At 36.6% G+C, this 22,355-nt stretch overlaps 1 pseudogene; it reads right to left on the reverse strand.

Moving 5' to 3' along the window:
* Positions 1-337: 337 nt before the first annotated feature.
* Positions 338-18,776, reverse strand: LOC102017837 (annotated as a pseudogene).
* Between the last annotated feature and the right edge of the window lie 3,579 nt (positions 18,777-22,355).

Raw genomic sequence — 22,355 nt, forward strand, 5'->3', positions numbered from 1 at the left:
GTCACTTAGCCAAACCTCTAGACTCCCCAAGTTGACACAGTGTATCAACCATAACAATCCACCACTTGTCAATTTGGCAACCAGACACATTTTTTTAAACCAGTTTCCAGATACAAAGACTTATAATTGCACCTAACATGTTATAACTATCCTGCCTACAAATGTAAGTGCTCTAATTCTCTCACCAGAGTAGAAGGTCAATTCTCCTTGGGTGATGCTTACTCTTATCATTTCACAACTTGAACATTATAACACAGTTTAACAATCCTTAAGGACCAATAGTAAGTCTATCAATATTATATTACATTAGAACCATATTAGGGGAGAAATAGTACAATTATAATCCTATTTTCTGTAGCTGATTATGGGGTCATAGCTGATATTTAGTACTACCCTCTTTCACTACCCATTCTGTATTCCTAGATGAGGTGCTTGGCCTTCAGCAAGCACCTCAACAGGTCTTGGTTCTTTCCCTGGTGGAGTGAACCATACCTTCATTCCTGAAGGCACTGGGCAATTTGTCATTGTGCTTATATTAGGTTGTTGTAGTTTCCCATTGATTTTAATAAGGGGGCATGGTAATGCTAACAGGCACCCTAAAGGATCTTCTGCACTCAAATATACTCTTCCTTTCCCCCATTGTGGAGTGGTAGTCCAATTTCCCCTGGATAGTCTGGGGCAGTTACCTCTGACAACACTGTGACTCCCTTTTCAGCTTGTTTCCTGAGAGATATGAGGAGACCAAAATGACCAGGGGGGAAATCTTAGCTTCCAGTTCAATGGTATCACTGTTGTGCTTCCTGGTAGAAGCCTTCCCCGCTCTGGAACTAAGACTTCTAAGCCAGCAGAACATAAGGGTGTGGGGACAGGAAACAAAAATTTTACTAACGGTTAATGGTAGGAGTAATGGTTAGGAGTAATGGTTAGTGGTGCCATCCCTATGTCCACCCCTTGATTTCTGCACCCATGAATCTGGCTATGGGAGACACAGTGCCATATAGTGGGTGCTGATTCAAAGCATATACAGCCTTTTGAAGTACCTTATCCCAGCCCTGAAAGCTATTACCACCTAGCTGGCACCTTAACTGTCTCTTCAAAAGACCATTCCTCCTTTCTATCAATCCAGCCGCTTTTGGATGGTGAGGAACATGCTAAGACCAGTGAATACCATGAGCGTGAGCCCATTGCTTTACTTCTTCAGCTACAAAATGTTTTCTTTGGTCGGAGGCACTGCTATGTAGAATTCCATTACAGTGGGTAAGGCATTCTGTAAGTCCACGGATGGTAGTTTTGGCAGAAGCAGTACTTACAATAAAGGCAAACTCATATCCAGAATATGTGTCTATGCCAGTGAGGACAAAATGCAGTCCCTTCCAAGATGGAGTGGTCCAATATTATCAACCTGCCACCAGGTCTCAGGTTTATCACCATAGGGAATGGTGCCGTATTGGGGACTCAGTGTTGATCTCTGCTTCTGCCATATTGGGCATTCAGCAGTGGCTATAGCTAGATCAGACTTGGTGAGTGGGACTCCATGTTGCTGAGCCCATGCATAACCTTCATCCCCGCCACCATGGCCACTCTGTTCATGGGCCCATCAGGCAGTGATAGGGGTGGCCGAGGAAGGAGGTTGGCCACTATCCATGGGACGCGTCCTCTTATGTAATTGATTATTAAAATCTTCTTCTGCCAATGTCACCTTTTGGTGAGCGTTTACATGGGAAACAAATATTTTTACATCTTCTGCCCACATGGAGAGGCCAACCCACATACCTCTTCCCCAAATATCTTTGTCACCAATTTTCCAGTTATGTTCTATGTTCCTGATCATCTAACCAGACCATTGGCTAAGGGCCCAGGAGTCAGTATATAGTCACACACCTGGCCATTTCTCCTGCCAGGCAAAATGTACTACCAAGTGCACTGCCTGAAGTTCTGCCCTCTGTGATGACTTACCTTCACCACTGTCCTTCAAAGATGTCCCAGAAAGGGGCTTGCAATGCTGCAGCTGCCCACCAGCGGGTGGTGCCTGTATAGTGTGCAGAGTCATGATAAACCAGGCCCTAGCCTTCTCTTCCTCTGACAGCTGATCTTATGGTCCACCCCACAAGGCCATAGGTGCATGCTGGGAAACAGAAGGCAGTACAGTAGGTGTAGGAGACATAGGCATCTGGGCAACTTCCTCATGCAATTTACTGGTACCCTCTGGACCTGCCCTGGCTCGATCACGAATATTCCACTTCCGTTTAATGATAGACTGTTGCTGTGCACGTCCAACCTTATGACTCAGTGGATCAGATAATACCCAGGCCATGATAGACAACTCAGGACTCATGGTGACCTGGTGTCCCCTGGTCAAGCATTCAGTTTCCACCAGGGCCCGGTAGCAGGCCAAGAGCTGTTTTTCAAAGGGAGAGTAGTTATCTGCAGATGACGGCAGAGCCTTGCTCCAAAATCCTAAAGGCCTCCGCAGCAATTCACCTATGGGGGCCTGCCAGAGACTCCAAACAGCATCTCCTCCTGCCACTGACACTTCAAGTACCATGGGATCTGCTGTGTCATATGGCCCCAGGGGCAGAGCAGCCTGCACAGCAGCCTGGACCTGCTGCAGAGCCTGTTCTTGGTCTGGGCCTGTCTCAAAACTAGCAGCTTTCCAAGTCACTTGGTAAATGGGCCAGAGTAAGACACCTAAGTGAGGAATGTGTTGCCTACAAAATCCAAAAAGCCCCACTTGGTTGTAGGGGAAGCCAAATGCAGCAATTTATCTTTTACCTTAGAAGGAATGTCTCTACATGTTCCTCACCACTGGGCTCCTAGAAACTTCACTGAAGTAGAAGGACATTGAATTTTTGTTGGATGTATTTTTTTCTTTACAAAGATTCTATAGCTTGGTTAAAATAAGTGAGTCATATTATCGTTGTGTTTTAAAATACAGCTTTATATAAAATTATATTTTATAAATTAATTTTCTCCTATATTTTCTAAGTCAAAATTACACTATTTCTGAAAAGGAACTTTCCCCCTTTTTCACCCAGTGTTGCACATTTTATTTCACTACCTTTTTCTTTTTCTCCAGCAAATACCTGCAAGACAATACAAGAGAAATTGTGGTTTTAAGCATTTTTATCGTTACCTCAGTTTTAACTAGAATTCTCCCAGTATTTTCACTTTAAAAGTATGTTGGCTATGGATTCGAGTTAGGTACTAAATATCACATTAGGAAAAGTTTCTCCAGTTTCTAATTGGTTAAGATTAATTTTGATTTTTTAAGTCAATGTGTGCCAGGTTTGATGAAATTTAGTGAGCTAAACAAAGCTGTCATTTTTCAGCTTATAACTGTCCTGAAGTTCATTAATGAATTTGTAATGTTAATTCATCTTTGAACTTGTGAAGCAAGCATGACTTCTTCATGAAGTTTTTTTTTATATGTTGCCAAATGTTGATTGCTAGTAATTGTTTAAGGTTTTTACATCTATGTCAATAAATTTCTATAATCATTCTTTCTAAACATTCTTTTTATTGTCCGATTTGTTATCAAGGAGCTAGCATTTTTATGAAATAAGTTTGGAATATTTTCCCTTTGTTTACTCTTCTGTAAAGCTCATTTGTCAGAAATGATTTGAGCCTTGAAAGTATCTAATGATTTATTCCAAAAAACACTTAAGCTTAACTTTTGAATATTGCTTTTTAAAATTTTGATAAAATATGTAAAATGAAATGTGTCACTTTAGTCATTTTTTATTTTAAAGATAAATGAACAAAAACACACATACATTTAGAAAATAACACAGAAACAATACAAGCAATACATAATTTCAACATAAAGAAAGTTAATCTCAAGGCTGTTATAGGAAAATGGACTCAACTAGATGCCATACTCATAAATGAAATAAATCAGACCCACATGTGTAAACATCACATTATCTCGCTAGTGTAAGAACCTGAAACAGTGAATAAAATCTAGCAGGTACAACACACATTGTGAAATGAAAGGAAACTGCTCAAAAGAAAAGAACAACTGGAATGAGGGAAAAGAGAAAAGAAAGAAGGGAGAAATTTTTAATCATTTTAAGTGTAAAGTTCAGATCATTAATTATCTGCACTGTTCTGACATCTTCACCATCCATCCCCAAAATCTCTTCCTCCTTCCGTAATCATCACTCAGTACCAGTGGTGGAGACTGAAGTTTACATTTGTGTGTATTAATTCTTTCTTTGGTTTTATGAATGCTGGTTTCAAACACAGAAGATGTACACTGGACCAAGAGGAGGCATGAAGAAAAAGAATGGAGGGTAATTTTTTAATTTTATTTATAGCAGAGAACATTTTATTTGCACAATGTTAGGAAATAGCCAGGATCTGGAGGGTTTCCTCCACAAGTCATTATTTTTGTTTTTAACCTGAAACACAGAAGCCGTCTTAAGTGAAAGCTTAGGGAGAAACAGAGCCCAGGGTGCCCCTTGGAGGATGTTTTACCTGTGCTCAGTGGAATAGGACTATGTATTAGAAATTGAATTGAGTTAGAAAAAGCAATAGTTAGATTTCTTCTTAGCTAGATTTAGAGTATTGAGATTCACACCTACTCTCGTCAAATTGTAACAAAAAACTTTCTTTCAATAAGATGTTCTCCCAGAGACTGAGGGAAAGTTCTCTCATTATATGGATATTTCTCCTGGAAATCATAAGGAATACTGGACAAAGCATTAATCCCTTGTCAACTACAATGAGGGTATTTTTCTGGACCCAGGTCACAACCTGATGTGACTCGCAAAGGGCAGCCCAAGCATGGGGACCTATAATATTGTCACCCGTGCCAGTTACACAAAGACTGCAGATCTTTTCCTGTAGACATGTCCTTGTGTCCTCAACAGCTTCATCTTTTCCAGGCTACAATCTTGACTAAATATCTGCTTGACATTTTAAACAGCCAGCAGTATAGCTGTGGGACACTGGAACTAGAACCTTCCCTCCTCTGCCGGTGCAGAGTGCAGCTACTGACAAGCCTACCTTTTTTTCTTTCTCTCTTTCTTTCTCTCTTTCTCTCTCTCTCTTGGTACCAGAAATCAAACTCAGGACCTTGCACTTGCCGGGCAGGCACTGTGCCACTGCACTGTATCCCCAGCCCATCTCTTCCCAACTTCAGGAGAAGACATTTGCTTGGAGGTGAACTGTGGAGACACGATGTGACTGAGGAACCCAGCCTTCACATTGCTCCTCACTGTGTCTCTGCCATGTGACTTTAGTCGTGTGTTTCAAATGGGTGTGCAGACAATCGACTGGATCTAAACATGATCATCAATGCAGGTGCTTCTGTGAGTTTCACTTCCTAGGGTTGGTGGGGTCACTTGCTTTTCTTTAGGGTCTGGTGTAAGTGACAAATATGGTCCCCTAATTCAGAGCTCATGGATGAGTACACGCTACACATGTGACACTCCATGTTATAAATAGGGGGCCTTTGTGTGCCACATGGCTCTTTTGGAATTACTGAAGTCTGCTATTATAAGTCAGAAAATGCCAGGAGAAATCTACAAAGAAATGAGCAGAGCTTGGTTCCATTAAAACTTTATGCACAAAGTGGGTGAGGGCTTGTTTTGACCTAAAAGACACGGATTGCCTGGCCTAGCATTAGTCTGAACCTCTCCCTTGTATCCTCATGAAACTGCAGAGGGAGGGAGCATGAAAAGCCTGCATACTTCCAAATTTGCCAGTACTGTACCTCCTCAGGGTTACAGTTTGAATTCGTCTTACCACTTAACAAAATGATGCTGGAGAGTTTTCACTGAAGTGGCTTCTTTAAAAGAGTAATTTTCATGGCTGAGTTGTTAGATTCTGGGTTTTTTTTTTTCTCTTTTAATCTTTATTCTAAGACTATATTTATTTTAACTTTGCCTTATGGCCAGAAAATGTCCAAGGAGAAACATATTGTTTAAGAAGGGTCTAGATCTCCAACCAGGTTTATTATATGCAAATGATTTTCTTTGAAAGAGGCTCTTTCTAAGTCACTAAGTTGCTCAGGCTAGGCTCGCACTTGCCATCTTCCTCTTTCAGTCTCCCAGAGCAGTGAATTTACATGCAGGCTCCACTACACATGACTTTTTATGCCCTGATCCTAAAGATAACAAAAGTACATGTCAGGGTTGGGACATTGGTACAGAGTTTCAGGGTGTTTATATTAGATGACATTTAGGCATAATTTATAACTTGTCCACAAGTGATGAACCAACAACGTTATCGTTTCTAAACAAGTGTATGAAACATCTGAATATTAAATCAGTATTACTTGGCCTGCAGTTGTGTTGGGTTACAGATCTCAAACTATGTCAAAGGGTCTACCACCCTGCAGTGAACTCATGAGGATGCCAGGGACATTTATATTTTCAGAGAAAAAACAGTACTCAGTAGTCTGTCTACCTCTGGATCCCATTATTATTCTGGACTTGTCTTTTTGAACCCTTTTACACTAAAATGTGTTTGTGTAGCTCTGCAATATTTACTTCCTTTTTTGTGCATTTTTCTGTTAGACATTTGTTCACCTTAGAATTTTTAACATTCAACTACTATCTCTTCTAAACTTGTTCACAATAATTTCATTTTGTATCCAAGTCCATTTTCTTGTATTTTTCTGAAATAAATCTCTGGATTATGACTCTATATAATTTAAATTTTTTTGCTCTCTTTTCAAACTTTGTCTATCATTTAGCGGATTTATTTCAACAAGCACCTTTTTCTTTGGAAATTTAAGAGCAGCCTCTACCAAGGTCAGACCTTCAGTTTTCTCTTAGGGCCAGGTCCTCCTCACAGAGGCAAAATTCCATGTCATTTCAGAAGTGGTGGTGTTAAATTATATGCTCCAACCCACCTATCCTACACAGAGTTACTAGAATATTCTTTATAAACTCCATTTTCACTGCACTGTAAATCTGTTTAATAAGTAGATAGTGATTCACTGTAAAAAAAAAAGTTAGGGAGACTCACTCATGTCCTCAATGTGAGTCTTTTAATGCCATCTAGTTAAACTCCATTCTGTCTTTCAAATGCATATCCAATATATTTAGAAAAATAAACAGTACACTCTCCACAGAGAAGGCCCCACAAATAAATAGATGTGAAAGACAAGAAAAATATACACTTCTTAATATAGAATTTATTTAGATAAAAGCAATTGACAAACTTACATTTTGGGTAAAAAATGTAGTATTTAAAATCTATATAGTGATAAAGCTATGAGCAACTGAAAAAAGAAGGACAAATTCAAGTTTTATTTTTAACATAGAAAAATATTATCAGGTGATAAAACAAAAAGTCACATGAACACCTTAGGATCTGCCTAATCTATAATCTTTCTGCCCTAGTAGCTAGTAAACTAATAATTTTCTCTAATGAAAGGCTCTGTATTCTAAAAGTATCCCTTCCAAATGAGATTCAGAAATGTTAGATGTTGTACATTCCCCAAAGACCAAATAAACTAACTCTGGTCCTAGCTAAAGTAACGGGGGCCTAAAGTATGTGGGGGGAAAGGAATTTTGTTAAACTTTTCAGCTCCATATCAAACCCAGTGCTGTCCTGAATGCTTTCACTGTGTAATATGGTATAGATCTGCTTCAGTACTCAAGAAGCACAAATCCTCCATCTGGATTATATTGTAGGTGTGAAAGTTTGTAGATGAAAGACATAGACTTGGCACAAACCTAAAATTACAGGAAGCTTTCTGAGTAAGTGAAAGGTGAGAAATTACTACAGTCAGAAGATCTGAATATCTGATTTCTTCATTTAGAATTTTACAGTTTTCTTTATGGCATTTGGAAACTTAAATGAGTCTGAAATCACTATCATTTTATATGTATTATCCAAAAGAAATCTTCTTTAGAAATATTTTGCTCACTGATATTGAAGACTATTTCTTTTAAAAAGGCTATAAAGTATGCAGAAAAATTATTTTACAATTTTATGAAATATGATGGGAGTCCAGACCAAAATGAAGAAGGAAGAGGAAGAGAAGGAGGAGGAGGAAGAAGAACGTCCTCAAGCTATATTTCTTTACAATTCAAAATTTTAAAGCAGACTGGCTAAGGTGATGCCCGGACTGGGAGGTCCCCATGAAGGTGAGCTTCTCTGTGCCCCTGAACCCATCCAGAGGGAGGGGCCTGGACTGGGTACTTGTCAAAGCCGCACTCCCCAGGCTCCTCACCGTCCACGTGACTCACTCGTCTCCATTGCAATGGCATCTAGTCTGTGACTCCAGGGCATATATCATCTAGTTATGAACCCAAGTGGTCAGAACTCACAGGGCAGCTTTCCTCTGAGTCACTGAGAAAACCATCTTCCAAGAGATGCCACATGAGATCGCTTTGTGAAGTCACCTGAGGAGGGAATGTGCTGGGGAAGCATGCTGGGCTGCCCAAGACTAAGGCACACTGCAGGAGCTTGATGAAAGCTGTCACAGAACCAGTAAGAATAGCTCTCCCTTCTCCAGGGCCCTCCACACCACTATTAAAAGAAGCTCAGCACTACTTAAAAGAGAAGGATATTCTAGAAACACATACAAGGATGGGGTAGGGGTGCACTTGGACTTCAGAAACTGTATTAGTCAGCTTTCCTGTTGCTAGTACACAATACCAGACACTTAAAGAAACAAAGGAGGAGATGTTTAATTTGACTCAGTGTTCAAGGGATTCGGTCCATGGTCAGTGGGCTACCAGACAGGAGTGTCATGACAGAAGGAGGAAAGTTGCTCACCTCATGTTAGCCAGGAAGCAGAGAAAGAAGGGAGGGGCCTGGGAGGGAGATGCTCTCGCAAGAGGAATGTTGCCAATGACACACTTTGTTCAACTGATCCCCACCTCCTAACAGTATCTGTAGCTTCAAATTCATCAACGGATGAAGACACTAATGACCATAATGCCTCCATGACAATCCCCTTCCCCAAACCCCATGTATGGGCACACAGACTGTTGGGGTACATTCTAGATCTAAACCCTAACAGTAGCTGTACCTTAACGACTGGGCAACAGCCAGCAAACTTGGTCTAATGAACACGCTGATGAAATTTCACCCACAGAGGATAAACGTGTGTGCTTCTCGCCATGGAATGTGTGGAACAGATCTGAAAGCATATTTAAAATAGCTTATTAAATTAGCAAAGTAAAAAATATAAAAGAATTCTAAAACATTTGAAAATTTGAATTATTCATATTTAGGGTTAGTGTAATAGTGGTACTGCACATAAGACTTCAGAATGCAGTAAAACTAGCTTTTAGGGTTAAATCAGTAGCTTAGTTTAAATATGAACAAAGCTTCAAAATTAGTGAGTTCTGCAACTAAATTATAAAGTTTTTAAAATGTATAGAAATGAACTTGATTGAAGTATAGGAAAAATAATAAAAGTAAAGATTCACATAAGTGAAAATTGAGAAGTTCCCTTATTACAAGACCCTGCCACGCTTAGGGAAAAAAAGGAGGAGGAGAGAGGAACAAAATGGAGGAGAAGAGAAAAACAATGGGAAGAGAAGGAAAGAAAGAGGAGGAGAAAGTGTGAAGAGGAAAAGGAGGTAAGACTGATGATAATTTGGTGAATTTTTTTCCTTTCAAGTATCAAGACTTACTATAAAATTAAGCAACTTTGATAATATGGAGTTGGGGCTGGACATGTGCAAATGCCTCACTAGTGTGGGGCAAGAGTGGAGAGACTGATCAAATGGATGTAGGAACTTGATTTATGACAGAGCACCAGTTGCAAATTAGTGGGAGGATGATAGATTATTTAATAAATGTTCATCTGATGATTGTTTAATTTATAGGGAAAGATAAAATTTAATTCATCTGTACCATAGTAAAAACATCGAATCTGGTGGATTAAATGTATACGTATGAAAAAGAACTATTATTTTGAGGTAGGGAAAGATGTTTTAGAGCTATTTGAAAGCATACTAAAACTCAGCTGTGTGACTGTATTCCTAATAAGAAGGGGGCTAAAGGCATACAAAAGACAAAGCAATAACGAGAATACGTTTGCAGCACAAGCAAGGAAACAACTGCAAGTGAGGGGCAAGAGTTTAAAAAGAAATAGGTGCAGACGGGCTTCTCCAGCGCTGAAAGGAAGACCGCATAGCCCCCGTCTCAAGTGAAACAACCTAACTAATTACAACTACTTAAAAATAATAATAATGAAGTATAGGAAAATGTTCTAAGGCCATACAATACTTTCTAAGTAATAAATCAAGAAAATCTATTTTACCTGGAGAACAACCCGAGTCTCTGGCACTTGAAACACAATCTCCTGCCTCACCATCCCTCAAACACAACGTGGGGGAACCAATTCAGGGCAGGTTTGGCCAAAAACCCAGGGTGTTCCTCTCTCAGCAGCCTAGCAAGATGCGGGCCTCTCCAGGTGGGCCGATCACCAGCATCTTCTGCTCTTGTCACTCCCTCCTGTAGCAGAGATTGATTCCAGATGATCCCGGCCAAGCCTGGGCCGCTCCCTCCTCCCACCTTCCCTCCACTCAGCCCCTGCCCTGGGGGGAGCTGTGAAGAATACCCAGGATCACCCCGCCCCTGCCACACAGAAGCGACAAGCCACCTCAGCAGAGGCCACTGACCCTATTTATGAGAAAAACAAATGGATACAGAGACCTTAGTCCTTGGTTTATTCCATGTAGAAAAATTAACCGGGAAGAGACAACAAACCTCAATATAAATGCAGCCATTTCCAATAGGAATAGCAAAATTCAAGAATAAGAAATTATTGTGAGCCTGAAGAATACCCTGCTTTCTCATACTGAACCCCAAAAGCCAAAAATACAATGAAAACGGAATCAATGGAACATCATCAAAATTACAAACGTCTGTTCTTCAAAGACAATACGATAGAACACGAAAGCTAGTTACAGACTGGAGAAACATTTGAACTTACACTGCTAGCAAAGGACTGGTATCCAGAATATATTGAATTAAGATACTATCATCTCAGTAATAAGAAAGCAAGCCACCCAATTCAATTTAATCAAAAGATTTGAATGCTAATTTCATAAAAGGGATATAAAAGTCCAGTAATCTCATAAAAATGCTCTTAACCATCATACAAATGTAGGCTAGAGCCAACAATGTCATATCTTTCCGTACCCTTTAGATAGCTTAAGTGACAGACACTGAGCATGACGGGGACTGCCACAGAGTGCAACATCCTATAATACTTTAGAAAACTGTTTTTTATGAAGTTAAGCAGCTGCTTGCCATACCACCCAGTGGTCCCAGCCCTAATGGTTTTGCCAAAATAAATGATAATGTACATCTACACAAAGAGAGAATACAAACATTGCTACCATTTCTATTCACAGTAGCCACATAATGAAAATACAACATAAATGTGTTTGTGGATTTACATCTTGTTTTATATGCCCATGGGATGCTACTCAGAAATAAACAACACAAACATTAAAAAGTATTATATGGTGAGATAAAAAAGTACAGTTACATTTACTTGAATTCTAGAAAAGCCAAACTGGCCTTCAGCAAGAGAAGTCAAAACAGGACTTGTCACTTGTGGATGTAAAATAATCATAGAATGACACTGGGAAATTATTTGGAGTGATGGAAATATTTTACAACATGATTTTGTGATGGTCATATTCATCAAAATTCCTCAAAAATTTATTCTAAGATGTACACATTTTGTTGTGTGCAAGTTATTGCTCAGTGAAATTATTTTTAAAGAAAGGAAATATAAACAGAGAATTTGCAAGGAAAGCGAGGTTCTTATGTTTCTTAGCATTCCCTGCAGAATCACAACCATAAATTTGGAAACTATAGAACTGAACCAAAAAGAAATCATATGAAAAATATACCACAGGGCAGAAAGCATATTTGATAACAAATCAAAAGACTCAGGACAGTTTGAAAACTGTTTTTTAAAAAACCAATTTGTTTTGTTGGAACAGAAATCTTGATTAAAAATGTGAGTGGCTAGCAAAGTACACGTTGCATGGAAATTATGTTCAAAGGTCAAAGTGTGAAAAAATTCTCTATATAAGTATCAAATATCTTGTGTGAGTTTCATAATTCTATGAATGGTAATATAAATATAAAAATCAATAAATCTTGCCAATCTATTATATAAAAAATAAATCATTTGGAATATCAAAATTAAACATAAAAATCATAATAAAAACAAAACAGAAGCTAATTTGTGGACTTTTGTGTTATAAAATTGGAACAGATCAAGCGTACAGGAAAAAAATGTGCCAGTAAATCATGCTACACTGAATTCAAAACAAACCTATTAGTACATTGTATATGATAATAGTCATGCAAAACACAGGAGAGGGAGAACAGCTTATAAATATATAAGGAAAATCAAAACTAGAAAAAACAGTGTATTCAAATGTGAACGCAACCATTTATTTGAACAAATTCTTCTTTGTCACTAAAATTATTGAGGGGAAAAGTAGTTACATAGTCTAGATTATTCATGTGGTCTGAAATCATCCTGCAATGATAAATCACTAATTGAAAAGGGCAAAGTGCAAAATGTCATAGGCTCACTCTCACCATTTAACCAAGTGACCACATTTCAGATGACTGGTGAATGCAATAACTATCTCATTTATATTTTTATTTAACCTTCAATGTTTAATATATTTCCATCATAATAACTTACTCAGATAAATCTAAAATACAGGTATTGATATTTCATACAGACACTATTTTAAAACAATTTTACTTGGACCACCTAAAAGCTCAGTTGAAGTAAATTTAAAAAATAACGTGCTGATCTTAATCTAAAATGAATGAAAGAGATATAAAATTTGGTTAGATCTCCAAAAAGAGTTTCTAAGTATATTTTTGTTTTAATCTGGAGTTGAAGATAGAATGTACATGATATTTAAAATGAATGTTAATAATCTTAGATACAATGATATTCTGCTATGTAAGACAGTGTCTTCATTCTTATAAATGCAACCAGTTGGAAACTATGTGTGTGCAGTGCCTATACTAAAGTCAGACAAATGAAAATGTTTAATAAAATTTAATTTAAGAAATATATGCCCATTGTACTATTATTATTTCACATTAAGTTTGAAATTTTTAAGAATCAAAAATATTTAGAATAAGTAAATACACTAGGCAGATAAAATAAGAAGATATACTAATAGTTTAGGACTATAAAATATGAAATATTTAAAGTAACTGAAAATTAATACTAACATGAATTATTACCAACCTAATTTATGTTCAGATTGAACTCAAGATAGGTATCTGCTCAAAGTAAAAAGGAAATATCTAGAATACAAACATCAATAAAATTTCACATTGATGAATATTTAACTCTTTTGCATAGAAACTTAAAACACAAAATATAAAACTTTGAAAATACTTTAAGATGTTGTTACCATCAATTTAAAGTATCAGGGATAATATATGAAACCATTACCAGTGTTGAAGATTATTTTAATGAGAAATATTGATACTAAAACTTGTTGGGGTTTGTAAATATTGTAATCAGCATAATACTTAGTATTAGAAAGACTGGAATTTCAGCCATGACTTTAAAAATTATGTAGGTGCTTTACTTTAGGAATATTTTACTAATTATGCAATTCTTTTAATAAAGAAATGACCCTAAAATCATTCAAATCTCTTCCAACATTTTCTTGATAAACTTAACATCTGCAGTTACACACCAAAAATTCACCATAGAGAATTAAATAAAAATCTCTGTAGAGCTGCTGAGTGAAATAACAGAATTTGGAAGGGCATTTGCACTTTGCTGTGTAGCCTGCTGTCATGCCCGTGTACAGATACACGTACTTCCAGGGCCATGGTGAAATGCTAATGAAGACTTGGAAAAAAATTATGCTTCAATTTCAGTAAATGATTTCTAGTGCAGGTTTTAATGCTTTCTTTGGCTTTACAAGAAAGATGTGTTTCAGTTTTTAAAGCTGAAAGACAGTTCAGCTGCTGTTAACAGTCCTCAAACACATAAAATTAACAGGAAACTTTGAAAAAAGTAATGATGATACCAGAAAAGAAAGAACTGAAGTATAGTTGAGCTGTGGGTATCTATATTATTCTTTTTTCATTTAACAGCATTATATTAGACTTTAATTTAACAAATTTAAATATACATTAATTTAGCAAAAAGTAGTGGACCATTTCAAACAGGTCTGATTTTACTTTAAACTTAATCTAAGGCAGTCAGATTTATACATAAAAGACATCAAATTGGTATGCAAAAAGGTCTTTGAAATGTATTTAATATACCAAGCTCTTGAAAGCTTAGGTATTAAACATGTGAAAAAGTGAAAAAATATCTCATTAAATATTTCTCACTGTGGATCAGAATTTGTTTCTTTTTGATTCCACCTCCAGGTCCTGAAAGAGTGAGCAAGCTAATGTACGAATGGCAGGATAATAATAACATTCTTATATCTCTCATCTCCAAGGAACGCCAGTGCTTTATAGAAGTGATCTCATTAATCCTCACAGGGTCCCTGCAAGGTAGATAGGTAAAAAAAGAACCATAATAACCACTGTATAATTGAAAATAGTGGGAAATTTTACAGTTTCAAATAAATTAAAAACAAACTTGGTACCTTTTGGCTTTGAGTACAGCAGTTTTGCTGCTAGATTGAGTTATTAACTTGGAGTTTATTCTTTAAAATGAACTCATCACACCATGTCTAAACTAAAAAAAAGAGAAACTCACCCACAAGTCCACTAAGTTGATCATCCTTGACTGATATTACATTCAACTAGAATATTGAAAGTGGAATTGAAAGACTTTTATACAAAACTGTGAAAAAATGTAAGACCTACAAGAATATAGCATTACATCATGTACACGAAAGATCGTCAATCAAAACTGAATGTAAATAGAAAATATTCCATACACAGTGCATCTTAGCTCATGAGTAATGAGGTATAACTGCTCCATGAATAATTTTCACCCCAGAGGAAGTATTCGTGCTATATGTCATACTGCAGATGATAATATATGAGATCTTTACTACCTTTTACTTTTTTTTTTTTTATTTTAAGGATAAAAGGAGGGAAACATTAACAGACATACAACATTTTACAACATATCACAAGCACAATACAGACAATACAGAGTTACAAACAAAGTGGTAGGGAATTAACAATGGTGGTTGTATTACATATTGATATCTTCAAAGTGGCTTCTCATGAAAACAGATATAGACATGCAATACTGGTCAACCAAAGACTCATTGACAGTTTCTTTCAGTATAGAAACAGCAGATAGAAGAACAACCATGTTATCTATCCTGTATATACATACATACAAATTTTCTCCTTCTTTCCCTTCTCTTTTCCCACATCCCAGAAGCCCTTTACTCTTCGGTGGTTTCCTATCATTTCACAGTGTCTATCATACCTCCGAGTTTAAATTAACTCTTTCAAGTTTTACACTAGTGACACAATGCGGTGCTTGCACATGTATGTTTGACTTATTTCACTTATGAGTATGGTCTCTAGTTGTGACCATTTAAATATAAAGGCCTCGAGTTTATCTTTCTTTACATCTGAGTAATATTCCATTATATAAAAGTACCATAATTTTCTTATCCAATCCTCAGTGGATGGACATTTGGGTTGCTTCCACATTTTAGCAATTACAAATTGTGCTGCTATGAACATAGGTGCACATATATCACTGTGATATGATGTTTTTAGATCTTCTGGGAAAATACCCAGCAGGGGGATAGCTGGGTTGAATGGGACCTCTAAACCTAGTTTTCGGAGGAATCTCCAAACTGATTTCCACAGTGGTTTCACCAGTCTGCATTCCCACCAGCAGTGGAGAAGGGTTCCTATTTCTCCACAGCCTCACCAGCATTTGTTATTGGTTGATTTCTTAATGCTAGCCATTCTTACTGGGGTAAGGTGGAATCTTAGTGTTGTTTTAATTTGCATTTCTCGAATGACTAATGATGTTGAACATTTTCTCATATATTTATTTGCCGTTTGTATCTCCTTGTCTGAGAAATGTGTGTTCATCTCAGCTGCCCATTTTTGGATTGGGTCTTTGAATTGGGAGGGGCTGAAATTACTTTTAGTAAAGTAATAAATTTCTTAATGAAAAGTTTGGAAAAGAGCAAAGACTTACATAAAGAAATTTATAATTATAAAAAGAAAGTATAAAATTTGCTTCACAACTTATCTGGAAGAAACCATTGTAAAATGCTGGCATATTATCCAAAGTGATATTCACATTTATGTTTCAGCACATTTTTATAAAGGATATATTTTGTAATCAGACTGAACATACAATTTTTAATATGCATTTTAATCCAACATTGAAAATGCTTTTCTTTTCTTAAGAAGTACTGAAACACTAATTCTAATATCTGTTAGGCAGTGCATCATGAATATGCACAGATTTCATGAAAATGCTTCTTTGGGGGTATAACTGGTGGCTTCTAGTTTTTGTACGATTACAAATACAGAAAGGACAGGTCTCTTTAAGGATTAATTTTTTCTATGTTACATCATTTCTGTACACTGTTTCCCAAAGTCAGTTTCCAAGGTAAAAAATCATAATCTAACCACACATTTGGGAATTAGAGATCACAGGCCATCCTTAAAAAGTTGTATCCTTTACATTACCAAGGAGGCTTTTATCCTGTCTTCACAGTCATTTGTTAACTTGAGAAATTCCTTTGAAAATGTTTTCCTAATGAGAAAAAGTGATCTCCTCCTCGTTCCTTTGAAAAAGTCCATCTTCTTATTTTGTTATCAGTGATGTTAAACTTCACCCACACCAACCTTGTACTTTCATTATGCATTCATGATTCCACCGTTCTTCCTTATCTACTTATTTCTTTTCCTCATTTATCTGCTGTGGGTGTATTTTTCAAATAAATATTAAATATTTTTAGAAAGGGTGCACTGATTTACCAGCAGACTAGTACATTTACACAGTCTTTAAAAAATTAGGCTACAAAAGGAGAGACAACATGTACCGACTATCCACAATGAATGTATTCAAGATGTACTATGAATAAGTACAAATAAAATAGTGAAAGATATTTCGGAAGTACAAGGAAACATTAAAAGAAAGCAACAAAACCTTCCCGCGCAGCTCTCAGAGAAGTTCTGGTATCTGAATTAGACCCAAATGTGGACGGAGACCACATGCTGACAATGAGAGAAGAAGATAGGAGCAAGGCAAATAAGTAATTTTTTAATAACTAAATTGTACCAAACATGCTTAAAATACATTCAATTCAATCATAAAAGAATTTCTGAAAGAATTGATACAGGCTTAAAATATATTCAATCCAGTTATAATTAAATTTTTAAAAGAATTGATACTGAAATTTCATATAGTGTTTCTTTACCACAGAAATCATTTCCTTAACAATGTCTCTGAGGGGCTGGGGATTTAGCTCAGTGGCACAGCACCTGCCTGGCAAGCGCAAGGTCGTGAGTTCAATTCCTGGTTCTGGAAAAAAAACAACAAAAAAAAAAGTGTCTATGAGATGAAAAGAGATTCTGATATCTCTACTGGGTTTGAAGTCATAATAGCTTTATTTAACCCACATGATTATATTTTAACTACTCTAAGATTGATTTCACATTGAATAAATTCAATTTGTAGTAGCTATACATTGCTTTCCACCTGCCCCACACTTCCTTGATTGCTCTTATTGCTTGGATTTGTTTTTATGTTTTATTGCATTTACATCTAGTTCAGATATATAATTTTGTTCATTTAGATAACCTTAATTCTCAGCCTCAGCCACTTTGCCACATATCTTTACTTTAACTCATCTATGAATTTGTCTGTATTTCATTATGGGGCAGTTTCTTTAATTGGCATATAAATAATCTTGTTTGGAAATGCCCTAACATTGATATTCAAACAACTGTGCTGTTTTGTATAAGGTTTGGGAGTCATGCTTCTTTCCCTGTAAACAGCGTTGGATTTTCTTCTCTAGTGTGTCCTGTTGTGGAGCCCCTTGGACTGAGGTTCTCTGCTCCGGCTGCCGGGCTTTGGCTCCAGCTGTCCTCAGGATTCTTGGTTTCCTCCCTCTGTGTGCTACCTGGAGCTCACATATCTCCGCTCTGAGCTCTCTGTATTCACACTCTCATGATCTCTGCCATGCTCTTCCAACACTCATATCCAGTTCTACATTGATCCTTTTCTCATGCCGTATTGCATGTGTTTATATGGTGCGCGGCACAAGCATGCCATCTTCTGTTTCTCGAGCTAGATTTAAATTCATAGCAAGTTTTAACAGAGTCTCTTTACCTTGCTCTGTTCCCTTCTCTGTCCACCCGTCCCTCTTGTCTTTCTTCCTTGTAGCAGTGTCCGTCCCATTTTATCTAATTGTGCTGACATTTCATAGACCCAGCTCTGTCCACACACTTAGATTTGATCTCAGGAAGCTCTCTTCCATCCCAGCAGCAATTAGATCAGCTCCTGCTTGCTCCTCTCTACCAGAAGGGGTTGGCAGGACAGGCGTGAGGTCAGCTCCCTCCCTGGAGACTGGCTAAAACTGCCTAGCAGGGCAACTGCTGCACAGATGGTTGGGCCACACATTTGTCTGGAAAATGGATTTTTCAAATTTAGCTGGTGCCCTGGAAGAAGAAAAGGCCCATGCAGTGGCTGACCGCAGCTGAGCGGGATGCAGTGTGTGGAGATGCTTACACGTGAGGGTTTTCCCTTACCCCTGCTGCCCAGGGTCTCCTGACAGTTGGCCTGCTGCTTCAGAATTGTAGGCATTAGTGTGAACCCCCAGGACCCTCTTATCCATTGTCTCAGAGTTACTGTGGAAGTGGAGAGTGAAGAGGAGAACAAGAACGGGATTACACATAAATGTGTATCTCAGTTAGGTCCCTAAGAATTGTTTATGTTCCTGGCTTTTATTTTATGTAATAAAGATTTCTATCAGGTTGCTTTTGGTCAGGTTATTTTACTCACTTATTTGTCTATCAATAACTTTTTTTCATTGTGCTTTATTGATGTGTGCTTGTAAACTTTAGTTTAACATCATATTTCTTATATTTAATACCATGAAATTTTAATCAGGTAATTAATTCATTTGTGAGCTTACTTTTAATTCAAACTATGTATCAAATATGTTTATATTAATTTTTTCTTTCATGGCTTGTGCAAGTATATGAATTGTGTATGTGTAAAATTTAAGTAAAATAAACATAGACATAGAAAATATGTCAGAGGGTTCACATTTTAAAACTACACAACTATTCACAAGATAAATGAAGCATTTTTCTAATGCAAGGCTCTCCCTCCCACAGCGCACACTCTCACAGGCACACACACACACACGCACACACACCCACAAATATCAGAAAAGGTCTGTGTGTATTGTATCAGAAATTTCTCACTTTATTTCCTAAAGAATGGTTATCTGCATTGTAAGCAAACATGTAATATGTAAACATTATCAAATAACATAAAACAAGAAGTTATTCTAATAAATATTTGCTATTCTATCTCCTATGACAACTCATTCTCCAGAGCAGATGAGCACCCTTCAAACATCTCTTTAGCACAGAGAAATACTGACAAAACTTCATAAGAACACAATTTTACTGTAAATGCTGTTGAAAGTGTGGCTTTTTAATTCAAGGAATTAGATTTAAACTTTATTGAGATGAGAATTAAAGTTGAAAATGATTACATAATTTCTCTGTAAGAAGATACAGTTGATGTCAAATTAAAACCAATGAAAAGAATGAAATATAAGTTCAAAAATTTAGGGAGTTCCTAGCTTAAAATACTCTGTGATTCCAATTTACAAATTGTCTTAAATCCCTGTGGGTTTTTTTTTTGGTTTTTTTTTTTTTTTTTTGTTTTTCTCCGGTACCGGGAACCGAACTCACGACCTTGCGCTTGCCAGGCAGGCACTTTTGCCACTGAGCTAAATCCCCAGCCCCTTAAATCCCTGTTTTTAAATAATACATTCTTAACGTTCTTACCTGCAGTGTATTTTTTGGTACAGTATTTGCTCTGATGGCAGACTATGAGGATGCCAATGTTAGTAATATGTCCATTATTTGCTATCTTTCTCTACATAGAACAAACTTTAATGCTAGGTGTTCATGGGTTCTGGAAGCATTAGTCACTTTACATGGTTCATTCCATGCTTGAGTGTGATTCTGTTTTAATATATCTCTGGGATGACGGAAATTTGCCATCTGATAAGTTTTTTAAAATTTCCTATGATGTACATTGCTAAGGAATTTTTGATTTGTAAGACAGCATAAACTTTGAGGCCTTAGATTCCTCTACAGTATTTTCAGACAAACTTCCTCTGGTACCTGGAATCTAATGTTGCTGCAGAGAACTGTAAGGGTGGCTTAATATTTGACCTTAGTTGGTAATTTTTCCTGCCCAAATTTTTAAAGTTTCTTTTTTTTTTCATCGCTGAATTCAGTTTTTCTTTTAGAATATATCCTGAATTTGCTAATTTTTTCGACTATCACTGGGATTCAGTGTGTTGTTTCAAACTATCGTTTCAGGTATATTTCCTCTTTCCTGTTTGATTTTTTTAAATGTATTTTATTGTGGGATACTAATGTGTTGCTTCTTCCATGTATCTTGTCCTATGAAAATTTTACACTTCTTATTTTTCAGTCTTCACTCCCTCTAGACTGCATACAATGTATTAAATTGATTTGCTCCTGTTTCTTCTGATTTTTGAGGCTTCTAATATGTCTATCATTTTTGGTGTAGCATTTTTCCTTTCTTCTGAGATATGTCAGCTTCCCTGTCATTTTATGCTGTCTTATTTGTATTTTTAAAAATTCAATTTTAATTTTCATCTCTTTAATAGCCAGTGATGTTAAACATTTTTTCATATATTTATTTGCATTTGTATTTCTTCCTCTGAGGAGTGTTTATTCATTTCAGATGTCCATTTCTTGACTGAGTCATTAAATTTGAGGATCTAATTTTTTTCAGTTCTTCATATGTTCTAGGTATAAACCCTTTGTCTGAGGGACAGCTGGGAAAAATTTTTTCTCACTCTGAGGGTTATTTTCTCACTCGATTAGTGATTTTTTTTGCTGTGCAAAAGTTTTTTAATAGAATGAGACCCCAGTTATTTTTTTTGTATTATTTCCCGTGCTATTGAGTTTTGTTCATAAAATCTTTGTCTATATCTATGTCTTCAAGAGTTCTACCTATTCTCTTTTCCAGCATATTTAGTGGATCTGTTTTAGATGTTTGATCCATTTTTACTTTAGTTTAGTGCATGGTGATAGACATGGGCCTAGTTTTAGTCTTCAGCATATGGAGAGCCAGTTTTTTCAGCACCATTCATTAAAGAGAATATCTTTCTTTCAGTGAACATATTTGGCTCCTTTGTCAAAGATAAGTTGGTTGAGTGTATTCAGAGTTGTTTCTGCATCTTCTCATCTGCCCCATTGATCCTCAGGTCTGTTTTTTTGCGAGTACTGTGCTGATTTTATCACAGTAGCTTTGTAGTAGAATTTCAAATCAGGAATTGTAATGTCCCCTGACTTGCCTTTGTTGCTGAGAATTGTTTTCGCTACTCTAGGTCTCTTCTGGTTCCAAATGAATTTTAAGATTATTTTCTGTAGTTCTGTGAGGTATGCTAATGGTATTTTGATTAGAATTGCATTAAAGCTGTAAAACAATTTTGGGAGTATGGCCATTTTTACTATGCTGGTTCTTCCTATCAATGAGCAAAGTATATCTTCCCATTTTCTGACATCCTCTTCAATTTCCTTTTTCAGAGTACTATAATTTTTAATGTAGAGATCTTTTACTTCCTTTGTAGATTGATTTCTAAATATTTCCTTTTGTTGGATGCTATTGTGAAGGGTGTGGTTTCCCTAATTTCTCTCTTAATAGGCTTGTTATTTGTGTAGAGGAAAGATATTGGAAATGTGGACTACTGCAACCACTGTGGAAATCAGTATGCAGATTCTTCAAAAAACTAGGCTTAGAGGTCCCATTCAAGCCAGCTACCCCCTTTCTAGGTATGTTCCAGATAGAATTAAAAATATCACAGTGCAGTGATATATGCATACCCTTGTTTGTAACACTATAGTTTGTAATAGTTGCATCTTTGTAACAACTCAAATGCCTATCAACTGCGGACTGGATAAAGAAGGTATGTTATTTTTTTATGTACAGTGGAGTACTTCTCTGCTATGAAGAAGGATAAACTTGAGACTTTTCTAGGTAAATGATGCAATTTAAAACCATATTCTTTATATATGTTAACATCATATTGTGTCCTTGGTGTGAGAAATTAAAAAAGCAAATAAGGACCAAAATGTACAATAGATATTGTGAAATGGGAAGTAATTGTTCAGAAGAAAAGAGGAACTAGGTTGGG

Source organism: Chinchilla lanigera, unplaced genomic scaffold, assembly GCF_000276665.1.
Source record: "Chinchilla lanigera isolate Chin_1 unplaced genomic scaffold, ChiLan1.0 scaffold00003, whole genome shotgun sequence".
Taxonomy (NCBI): domain Eukaryota; kingdom Metazoa; phylum Chordata; class Mammalia; order Rodentia; family Chinchillidae; genus Chinchilla; species Chinchilla lanigera.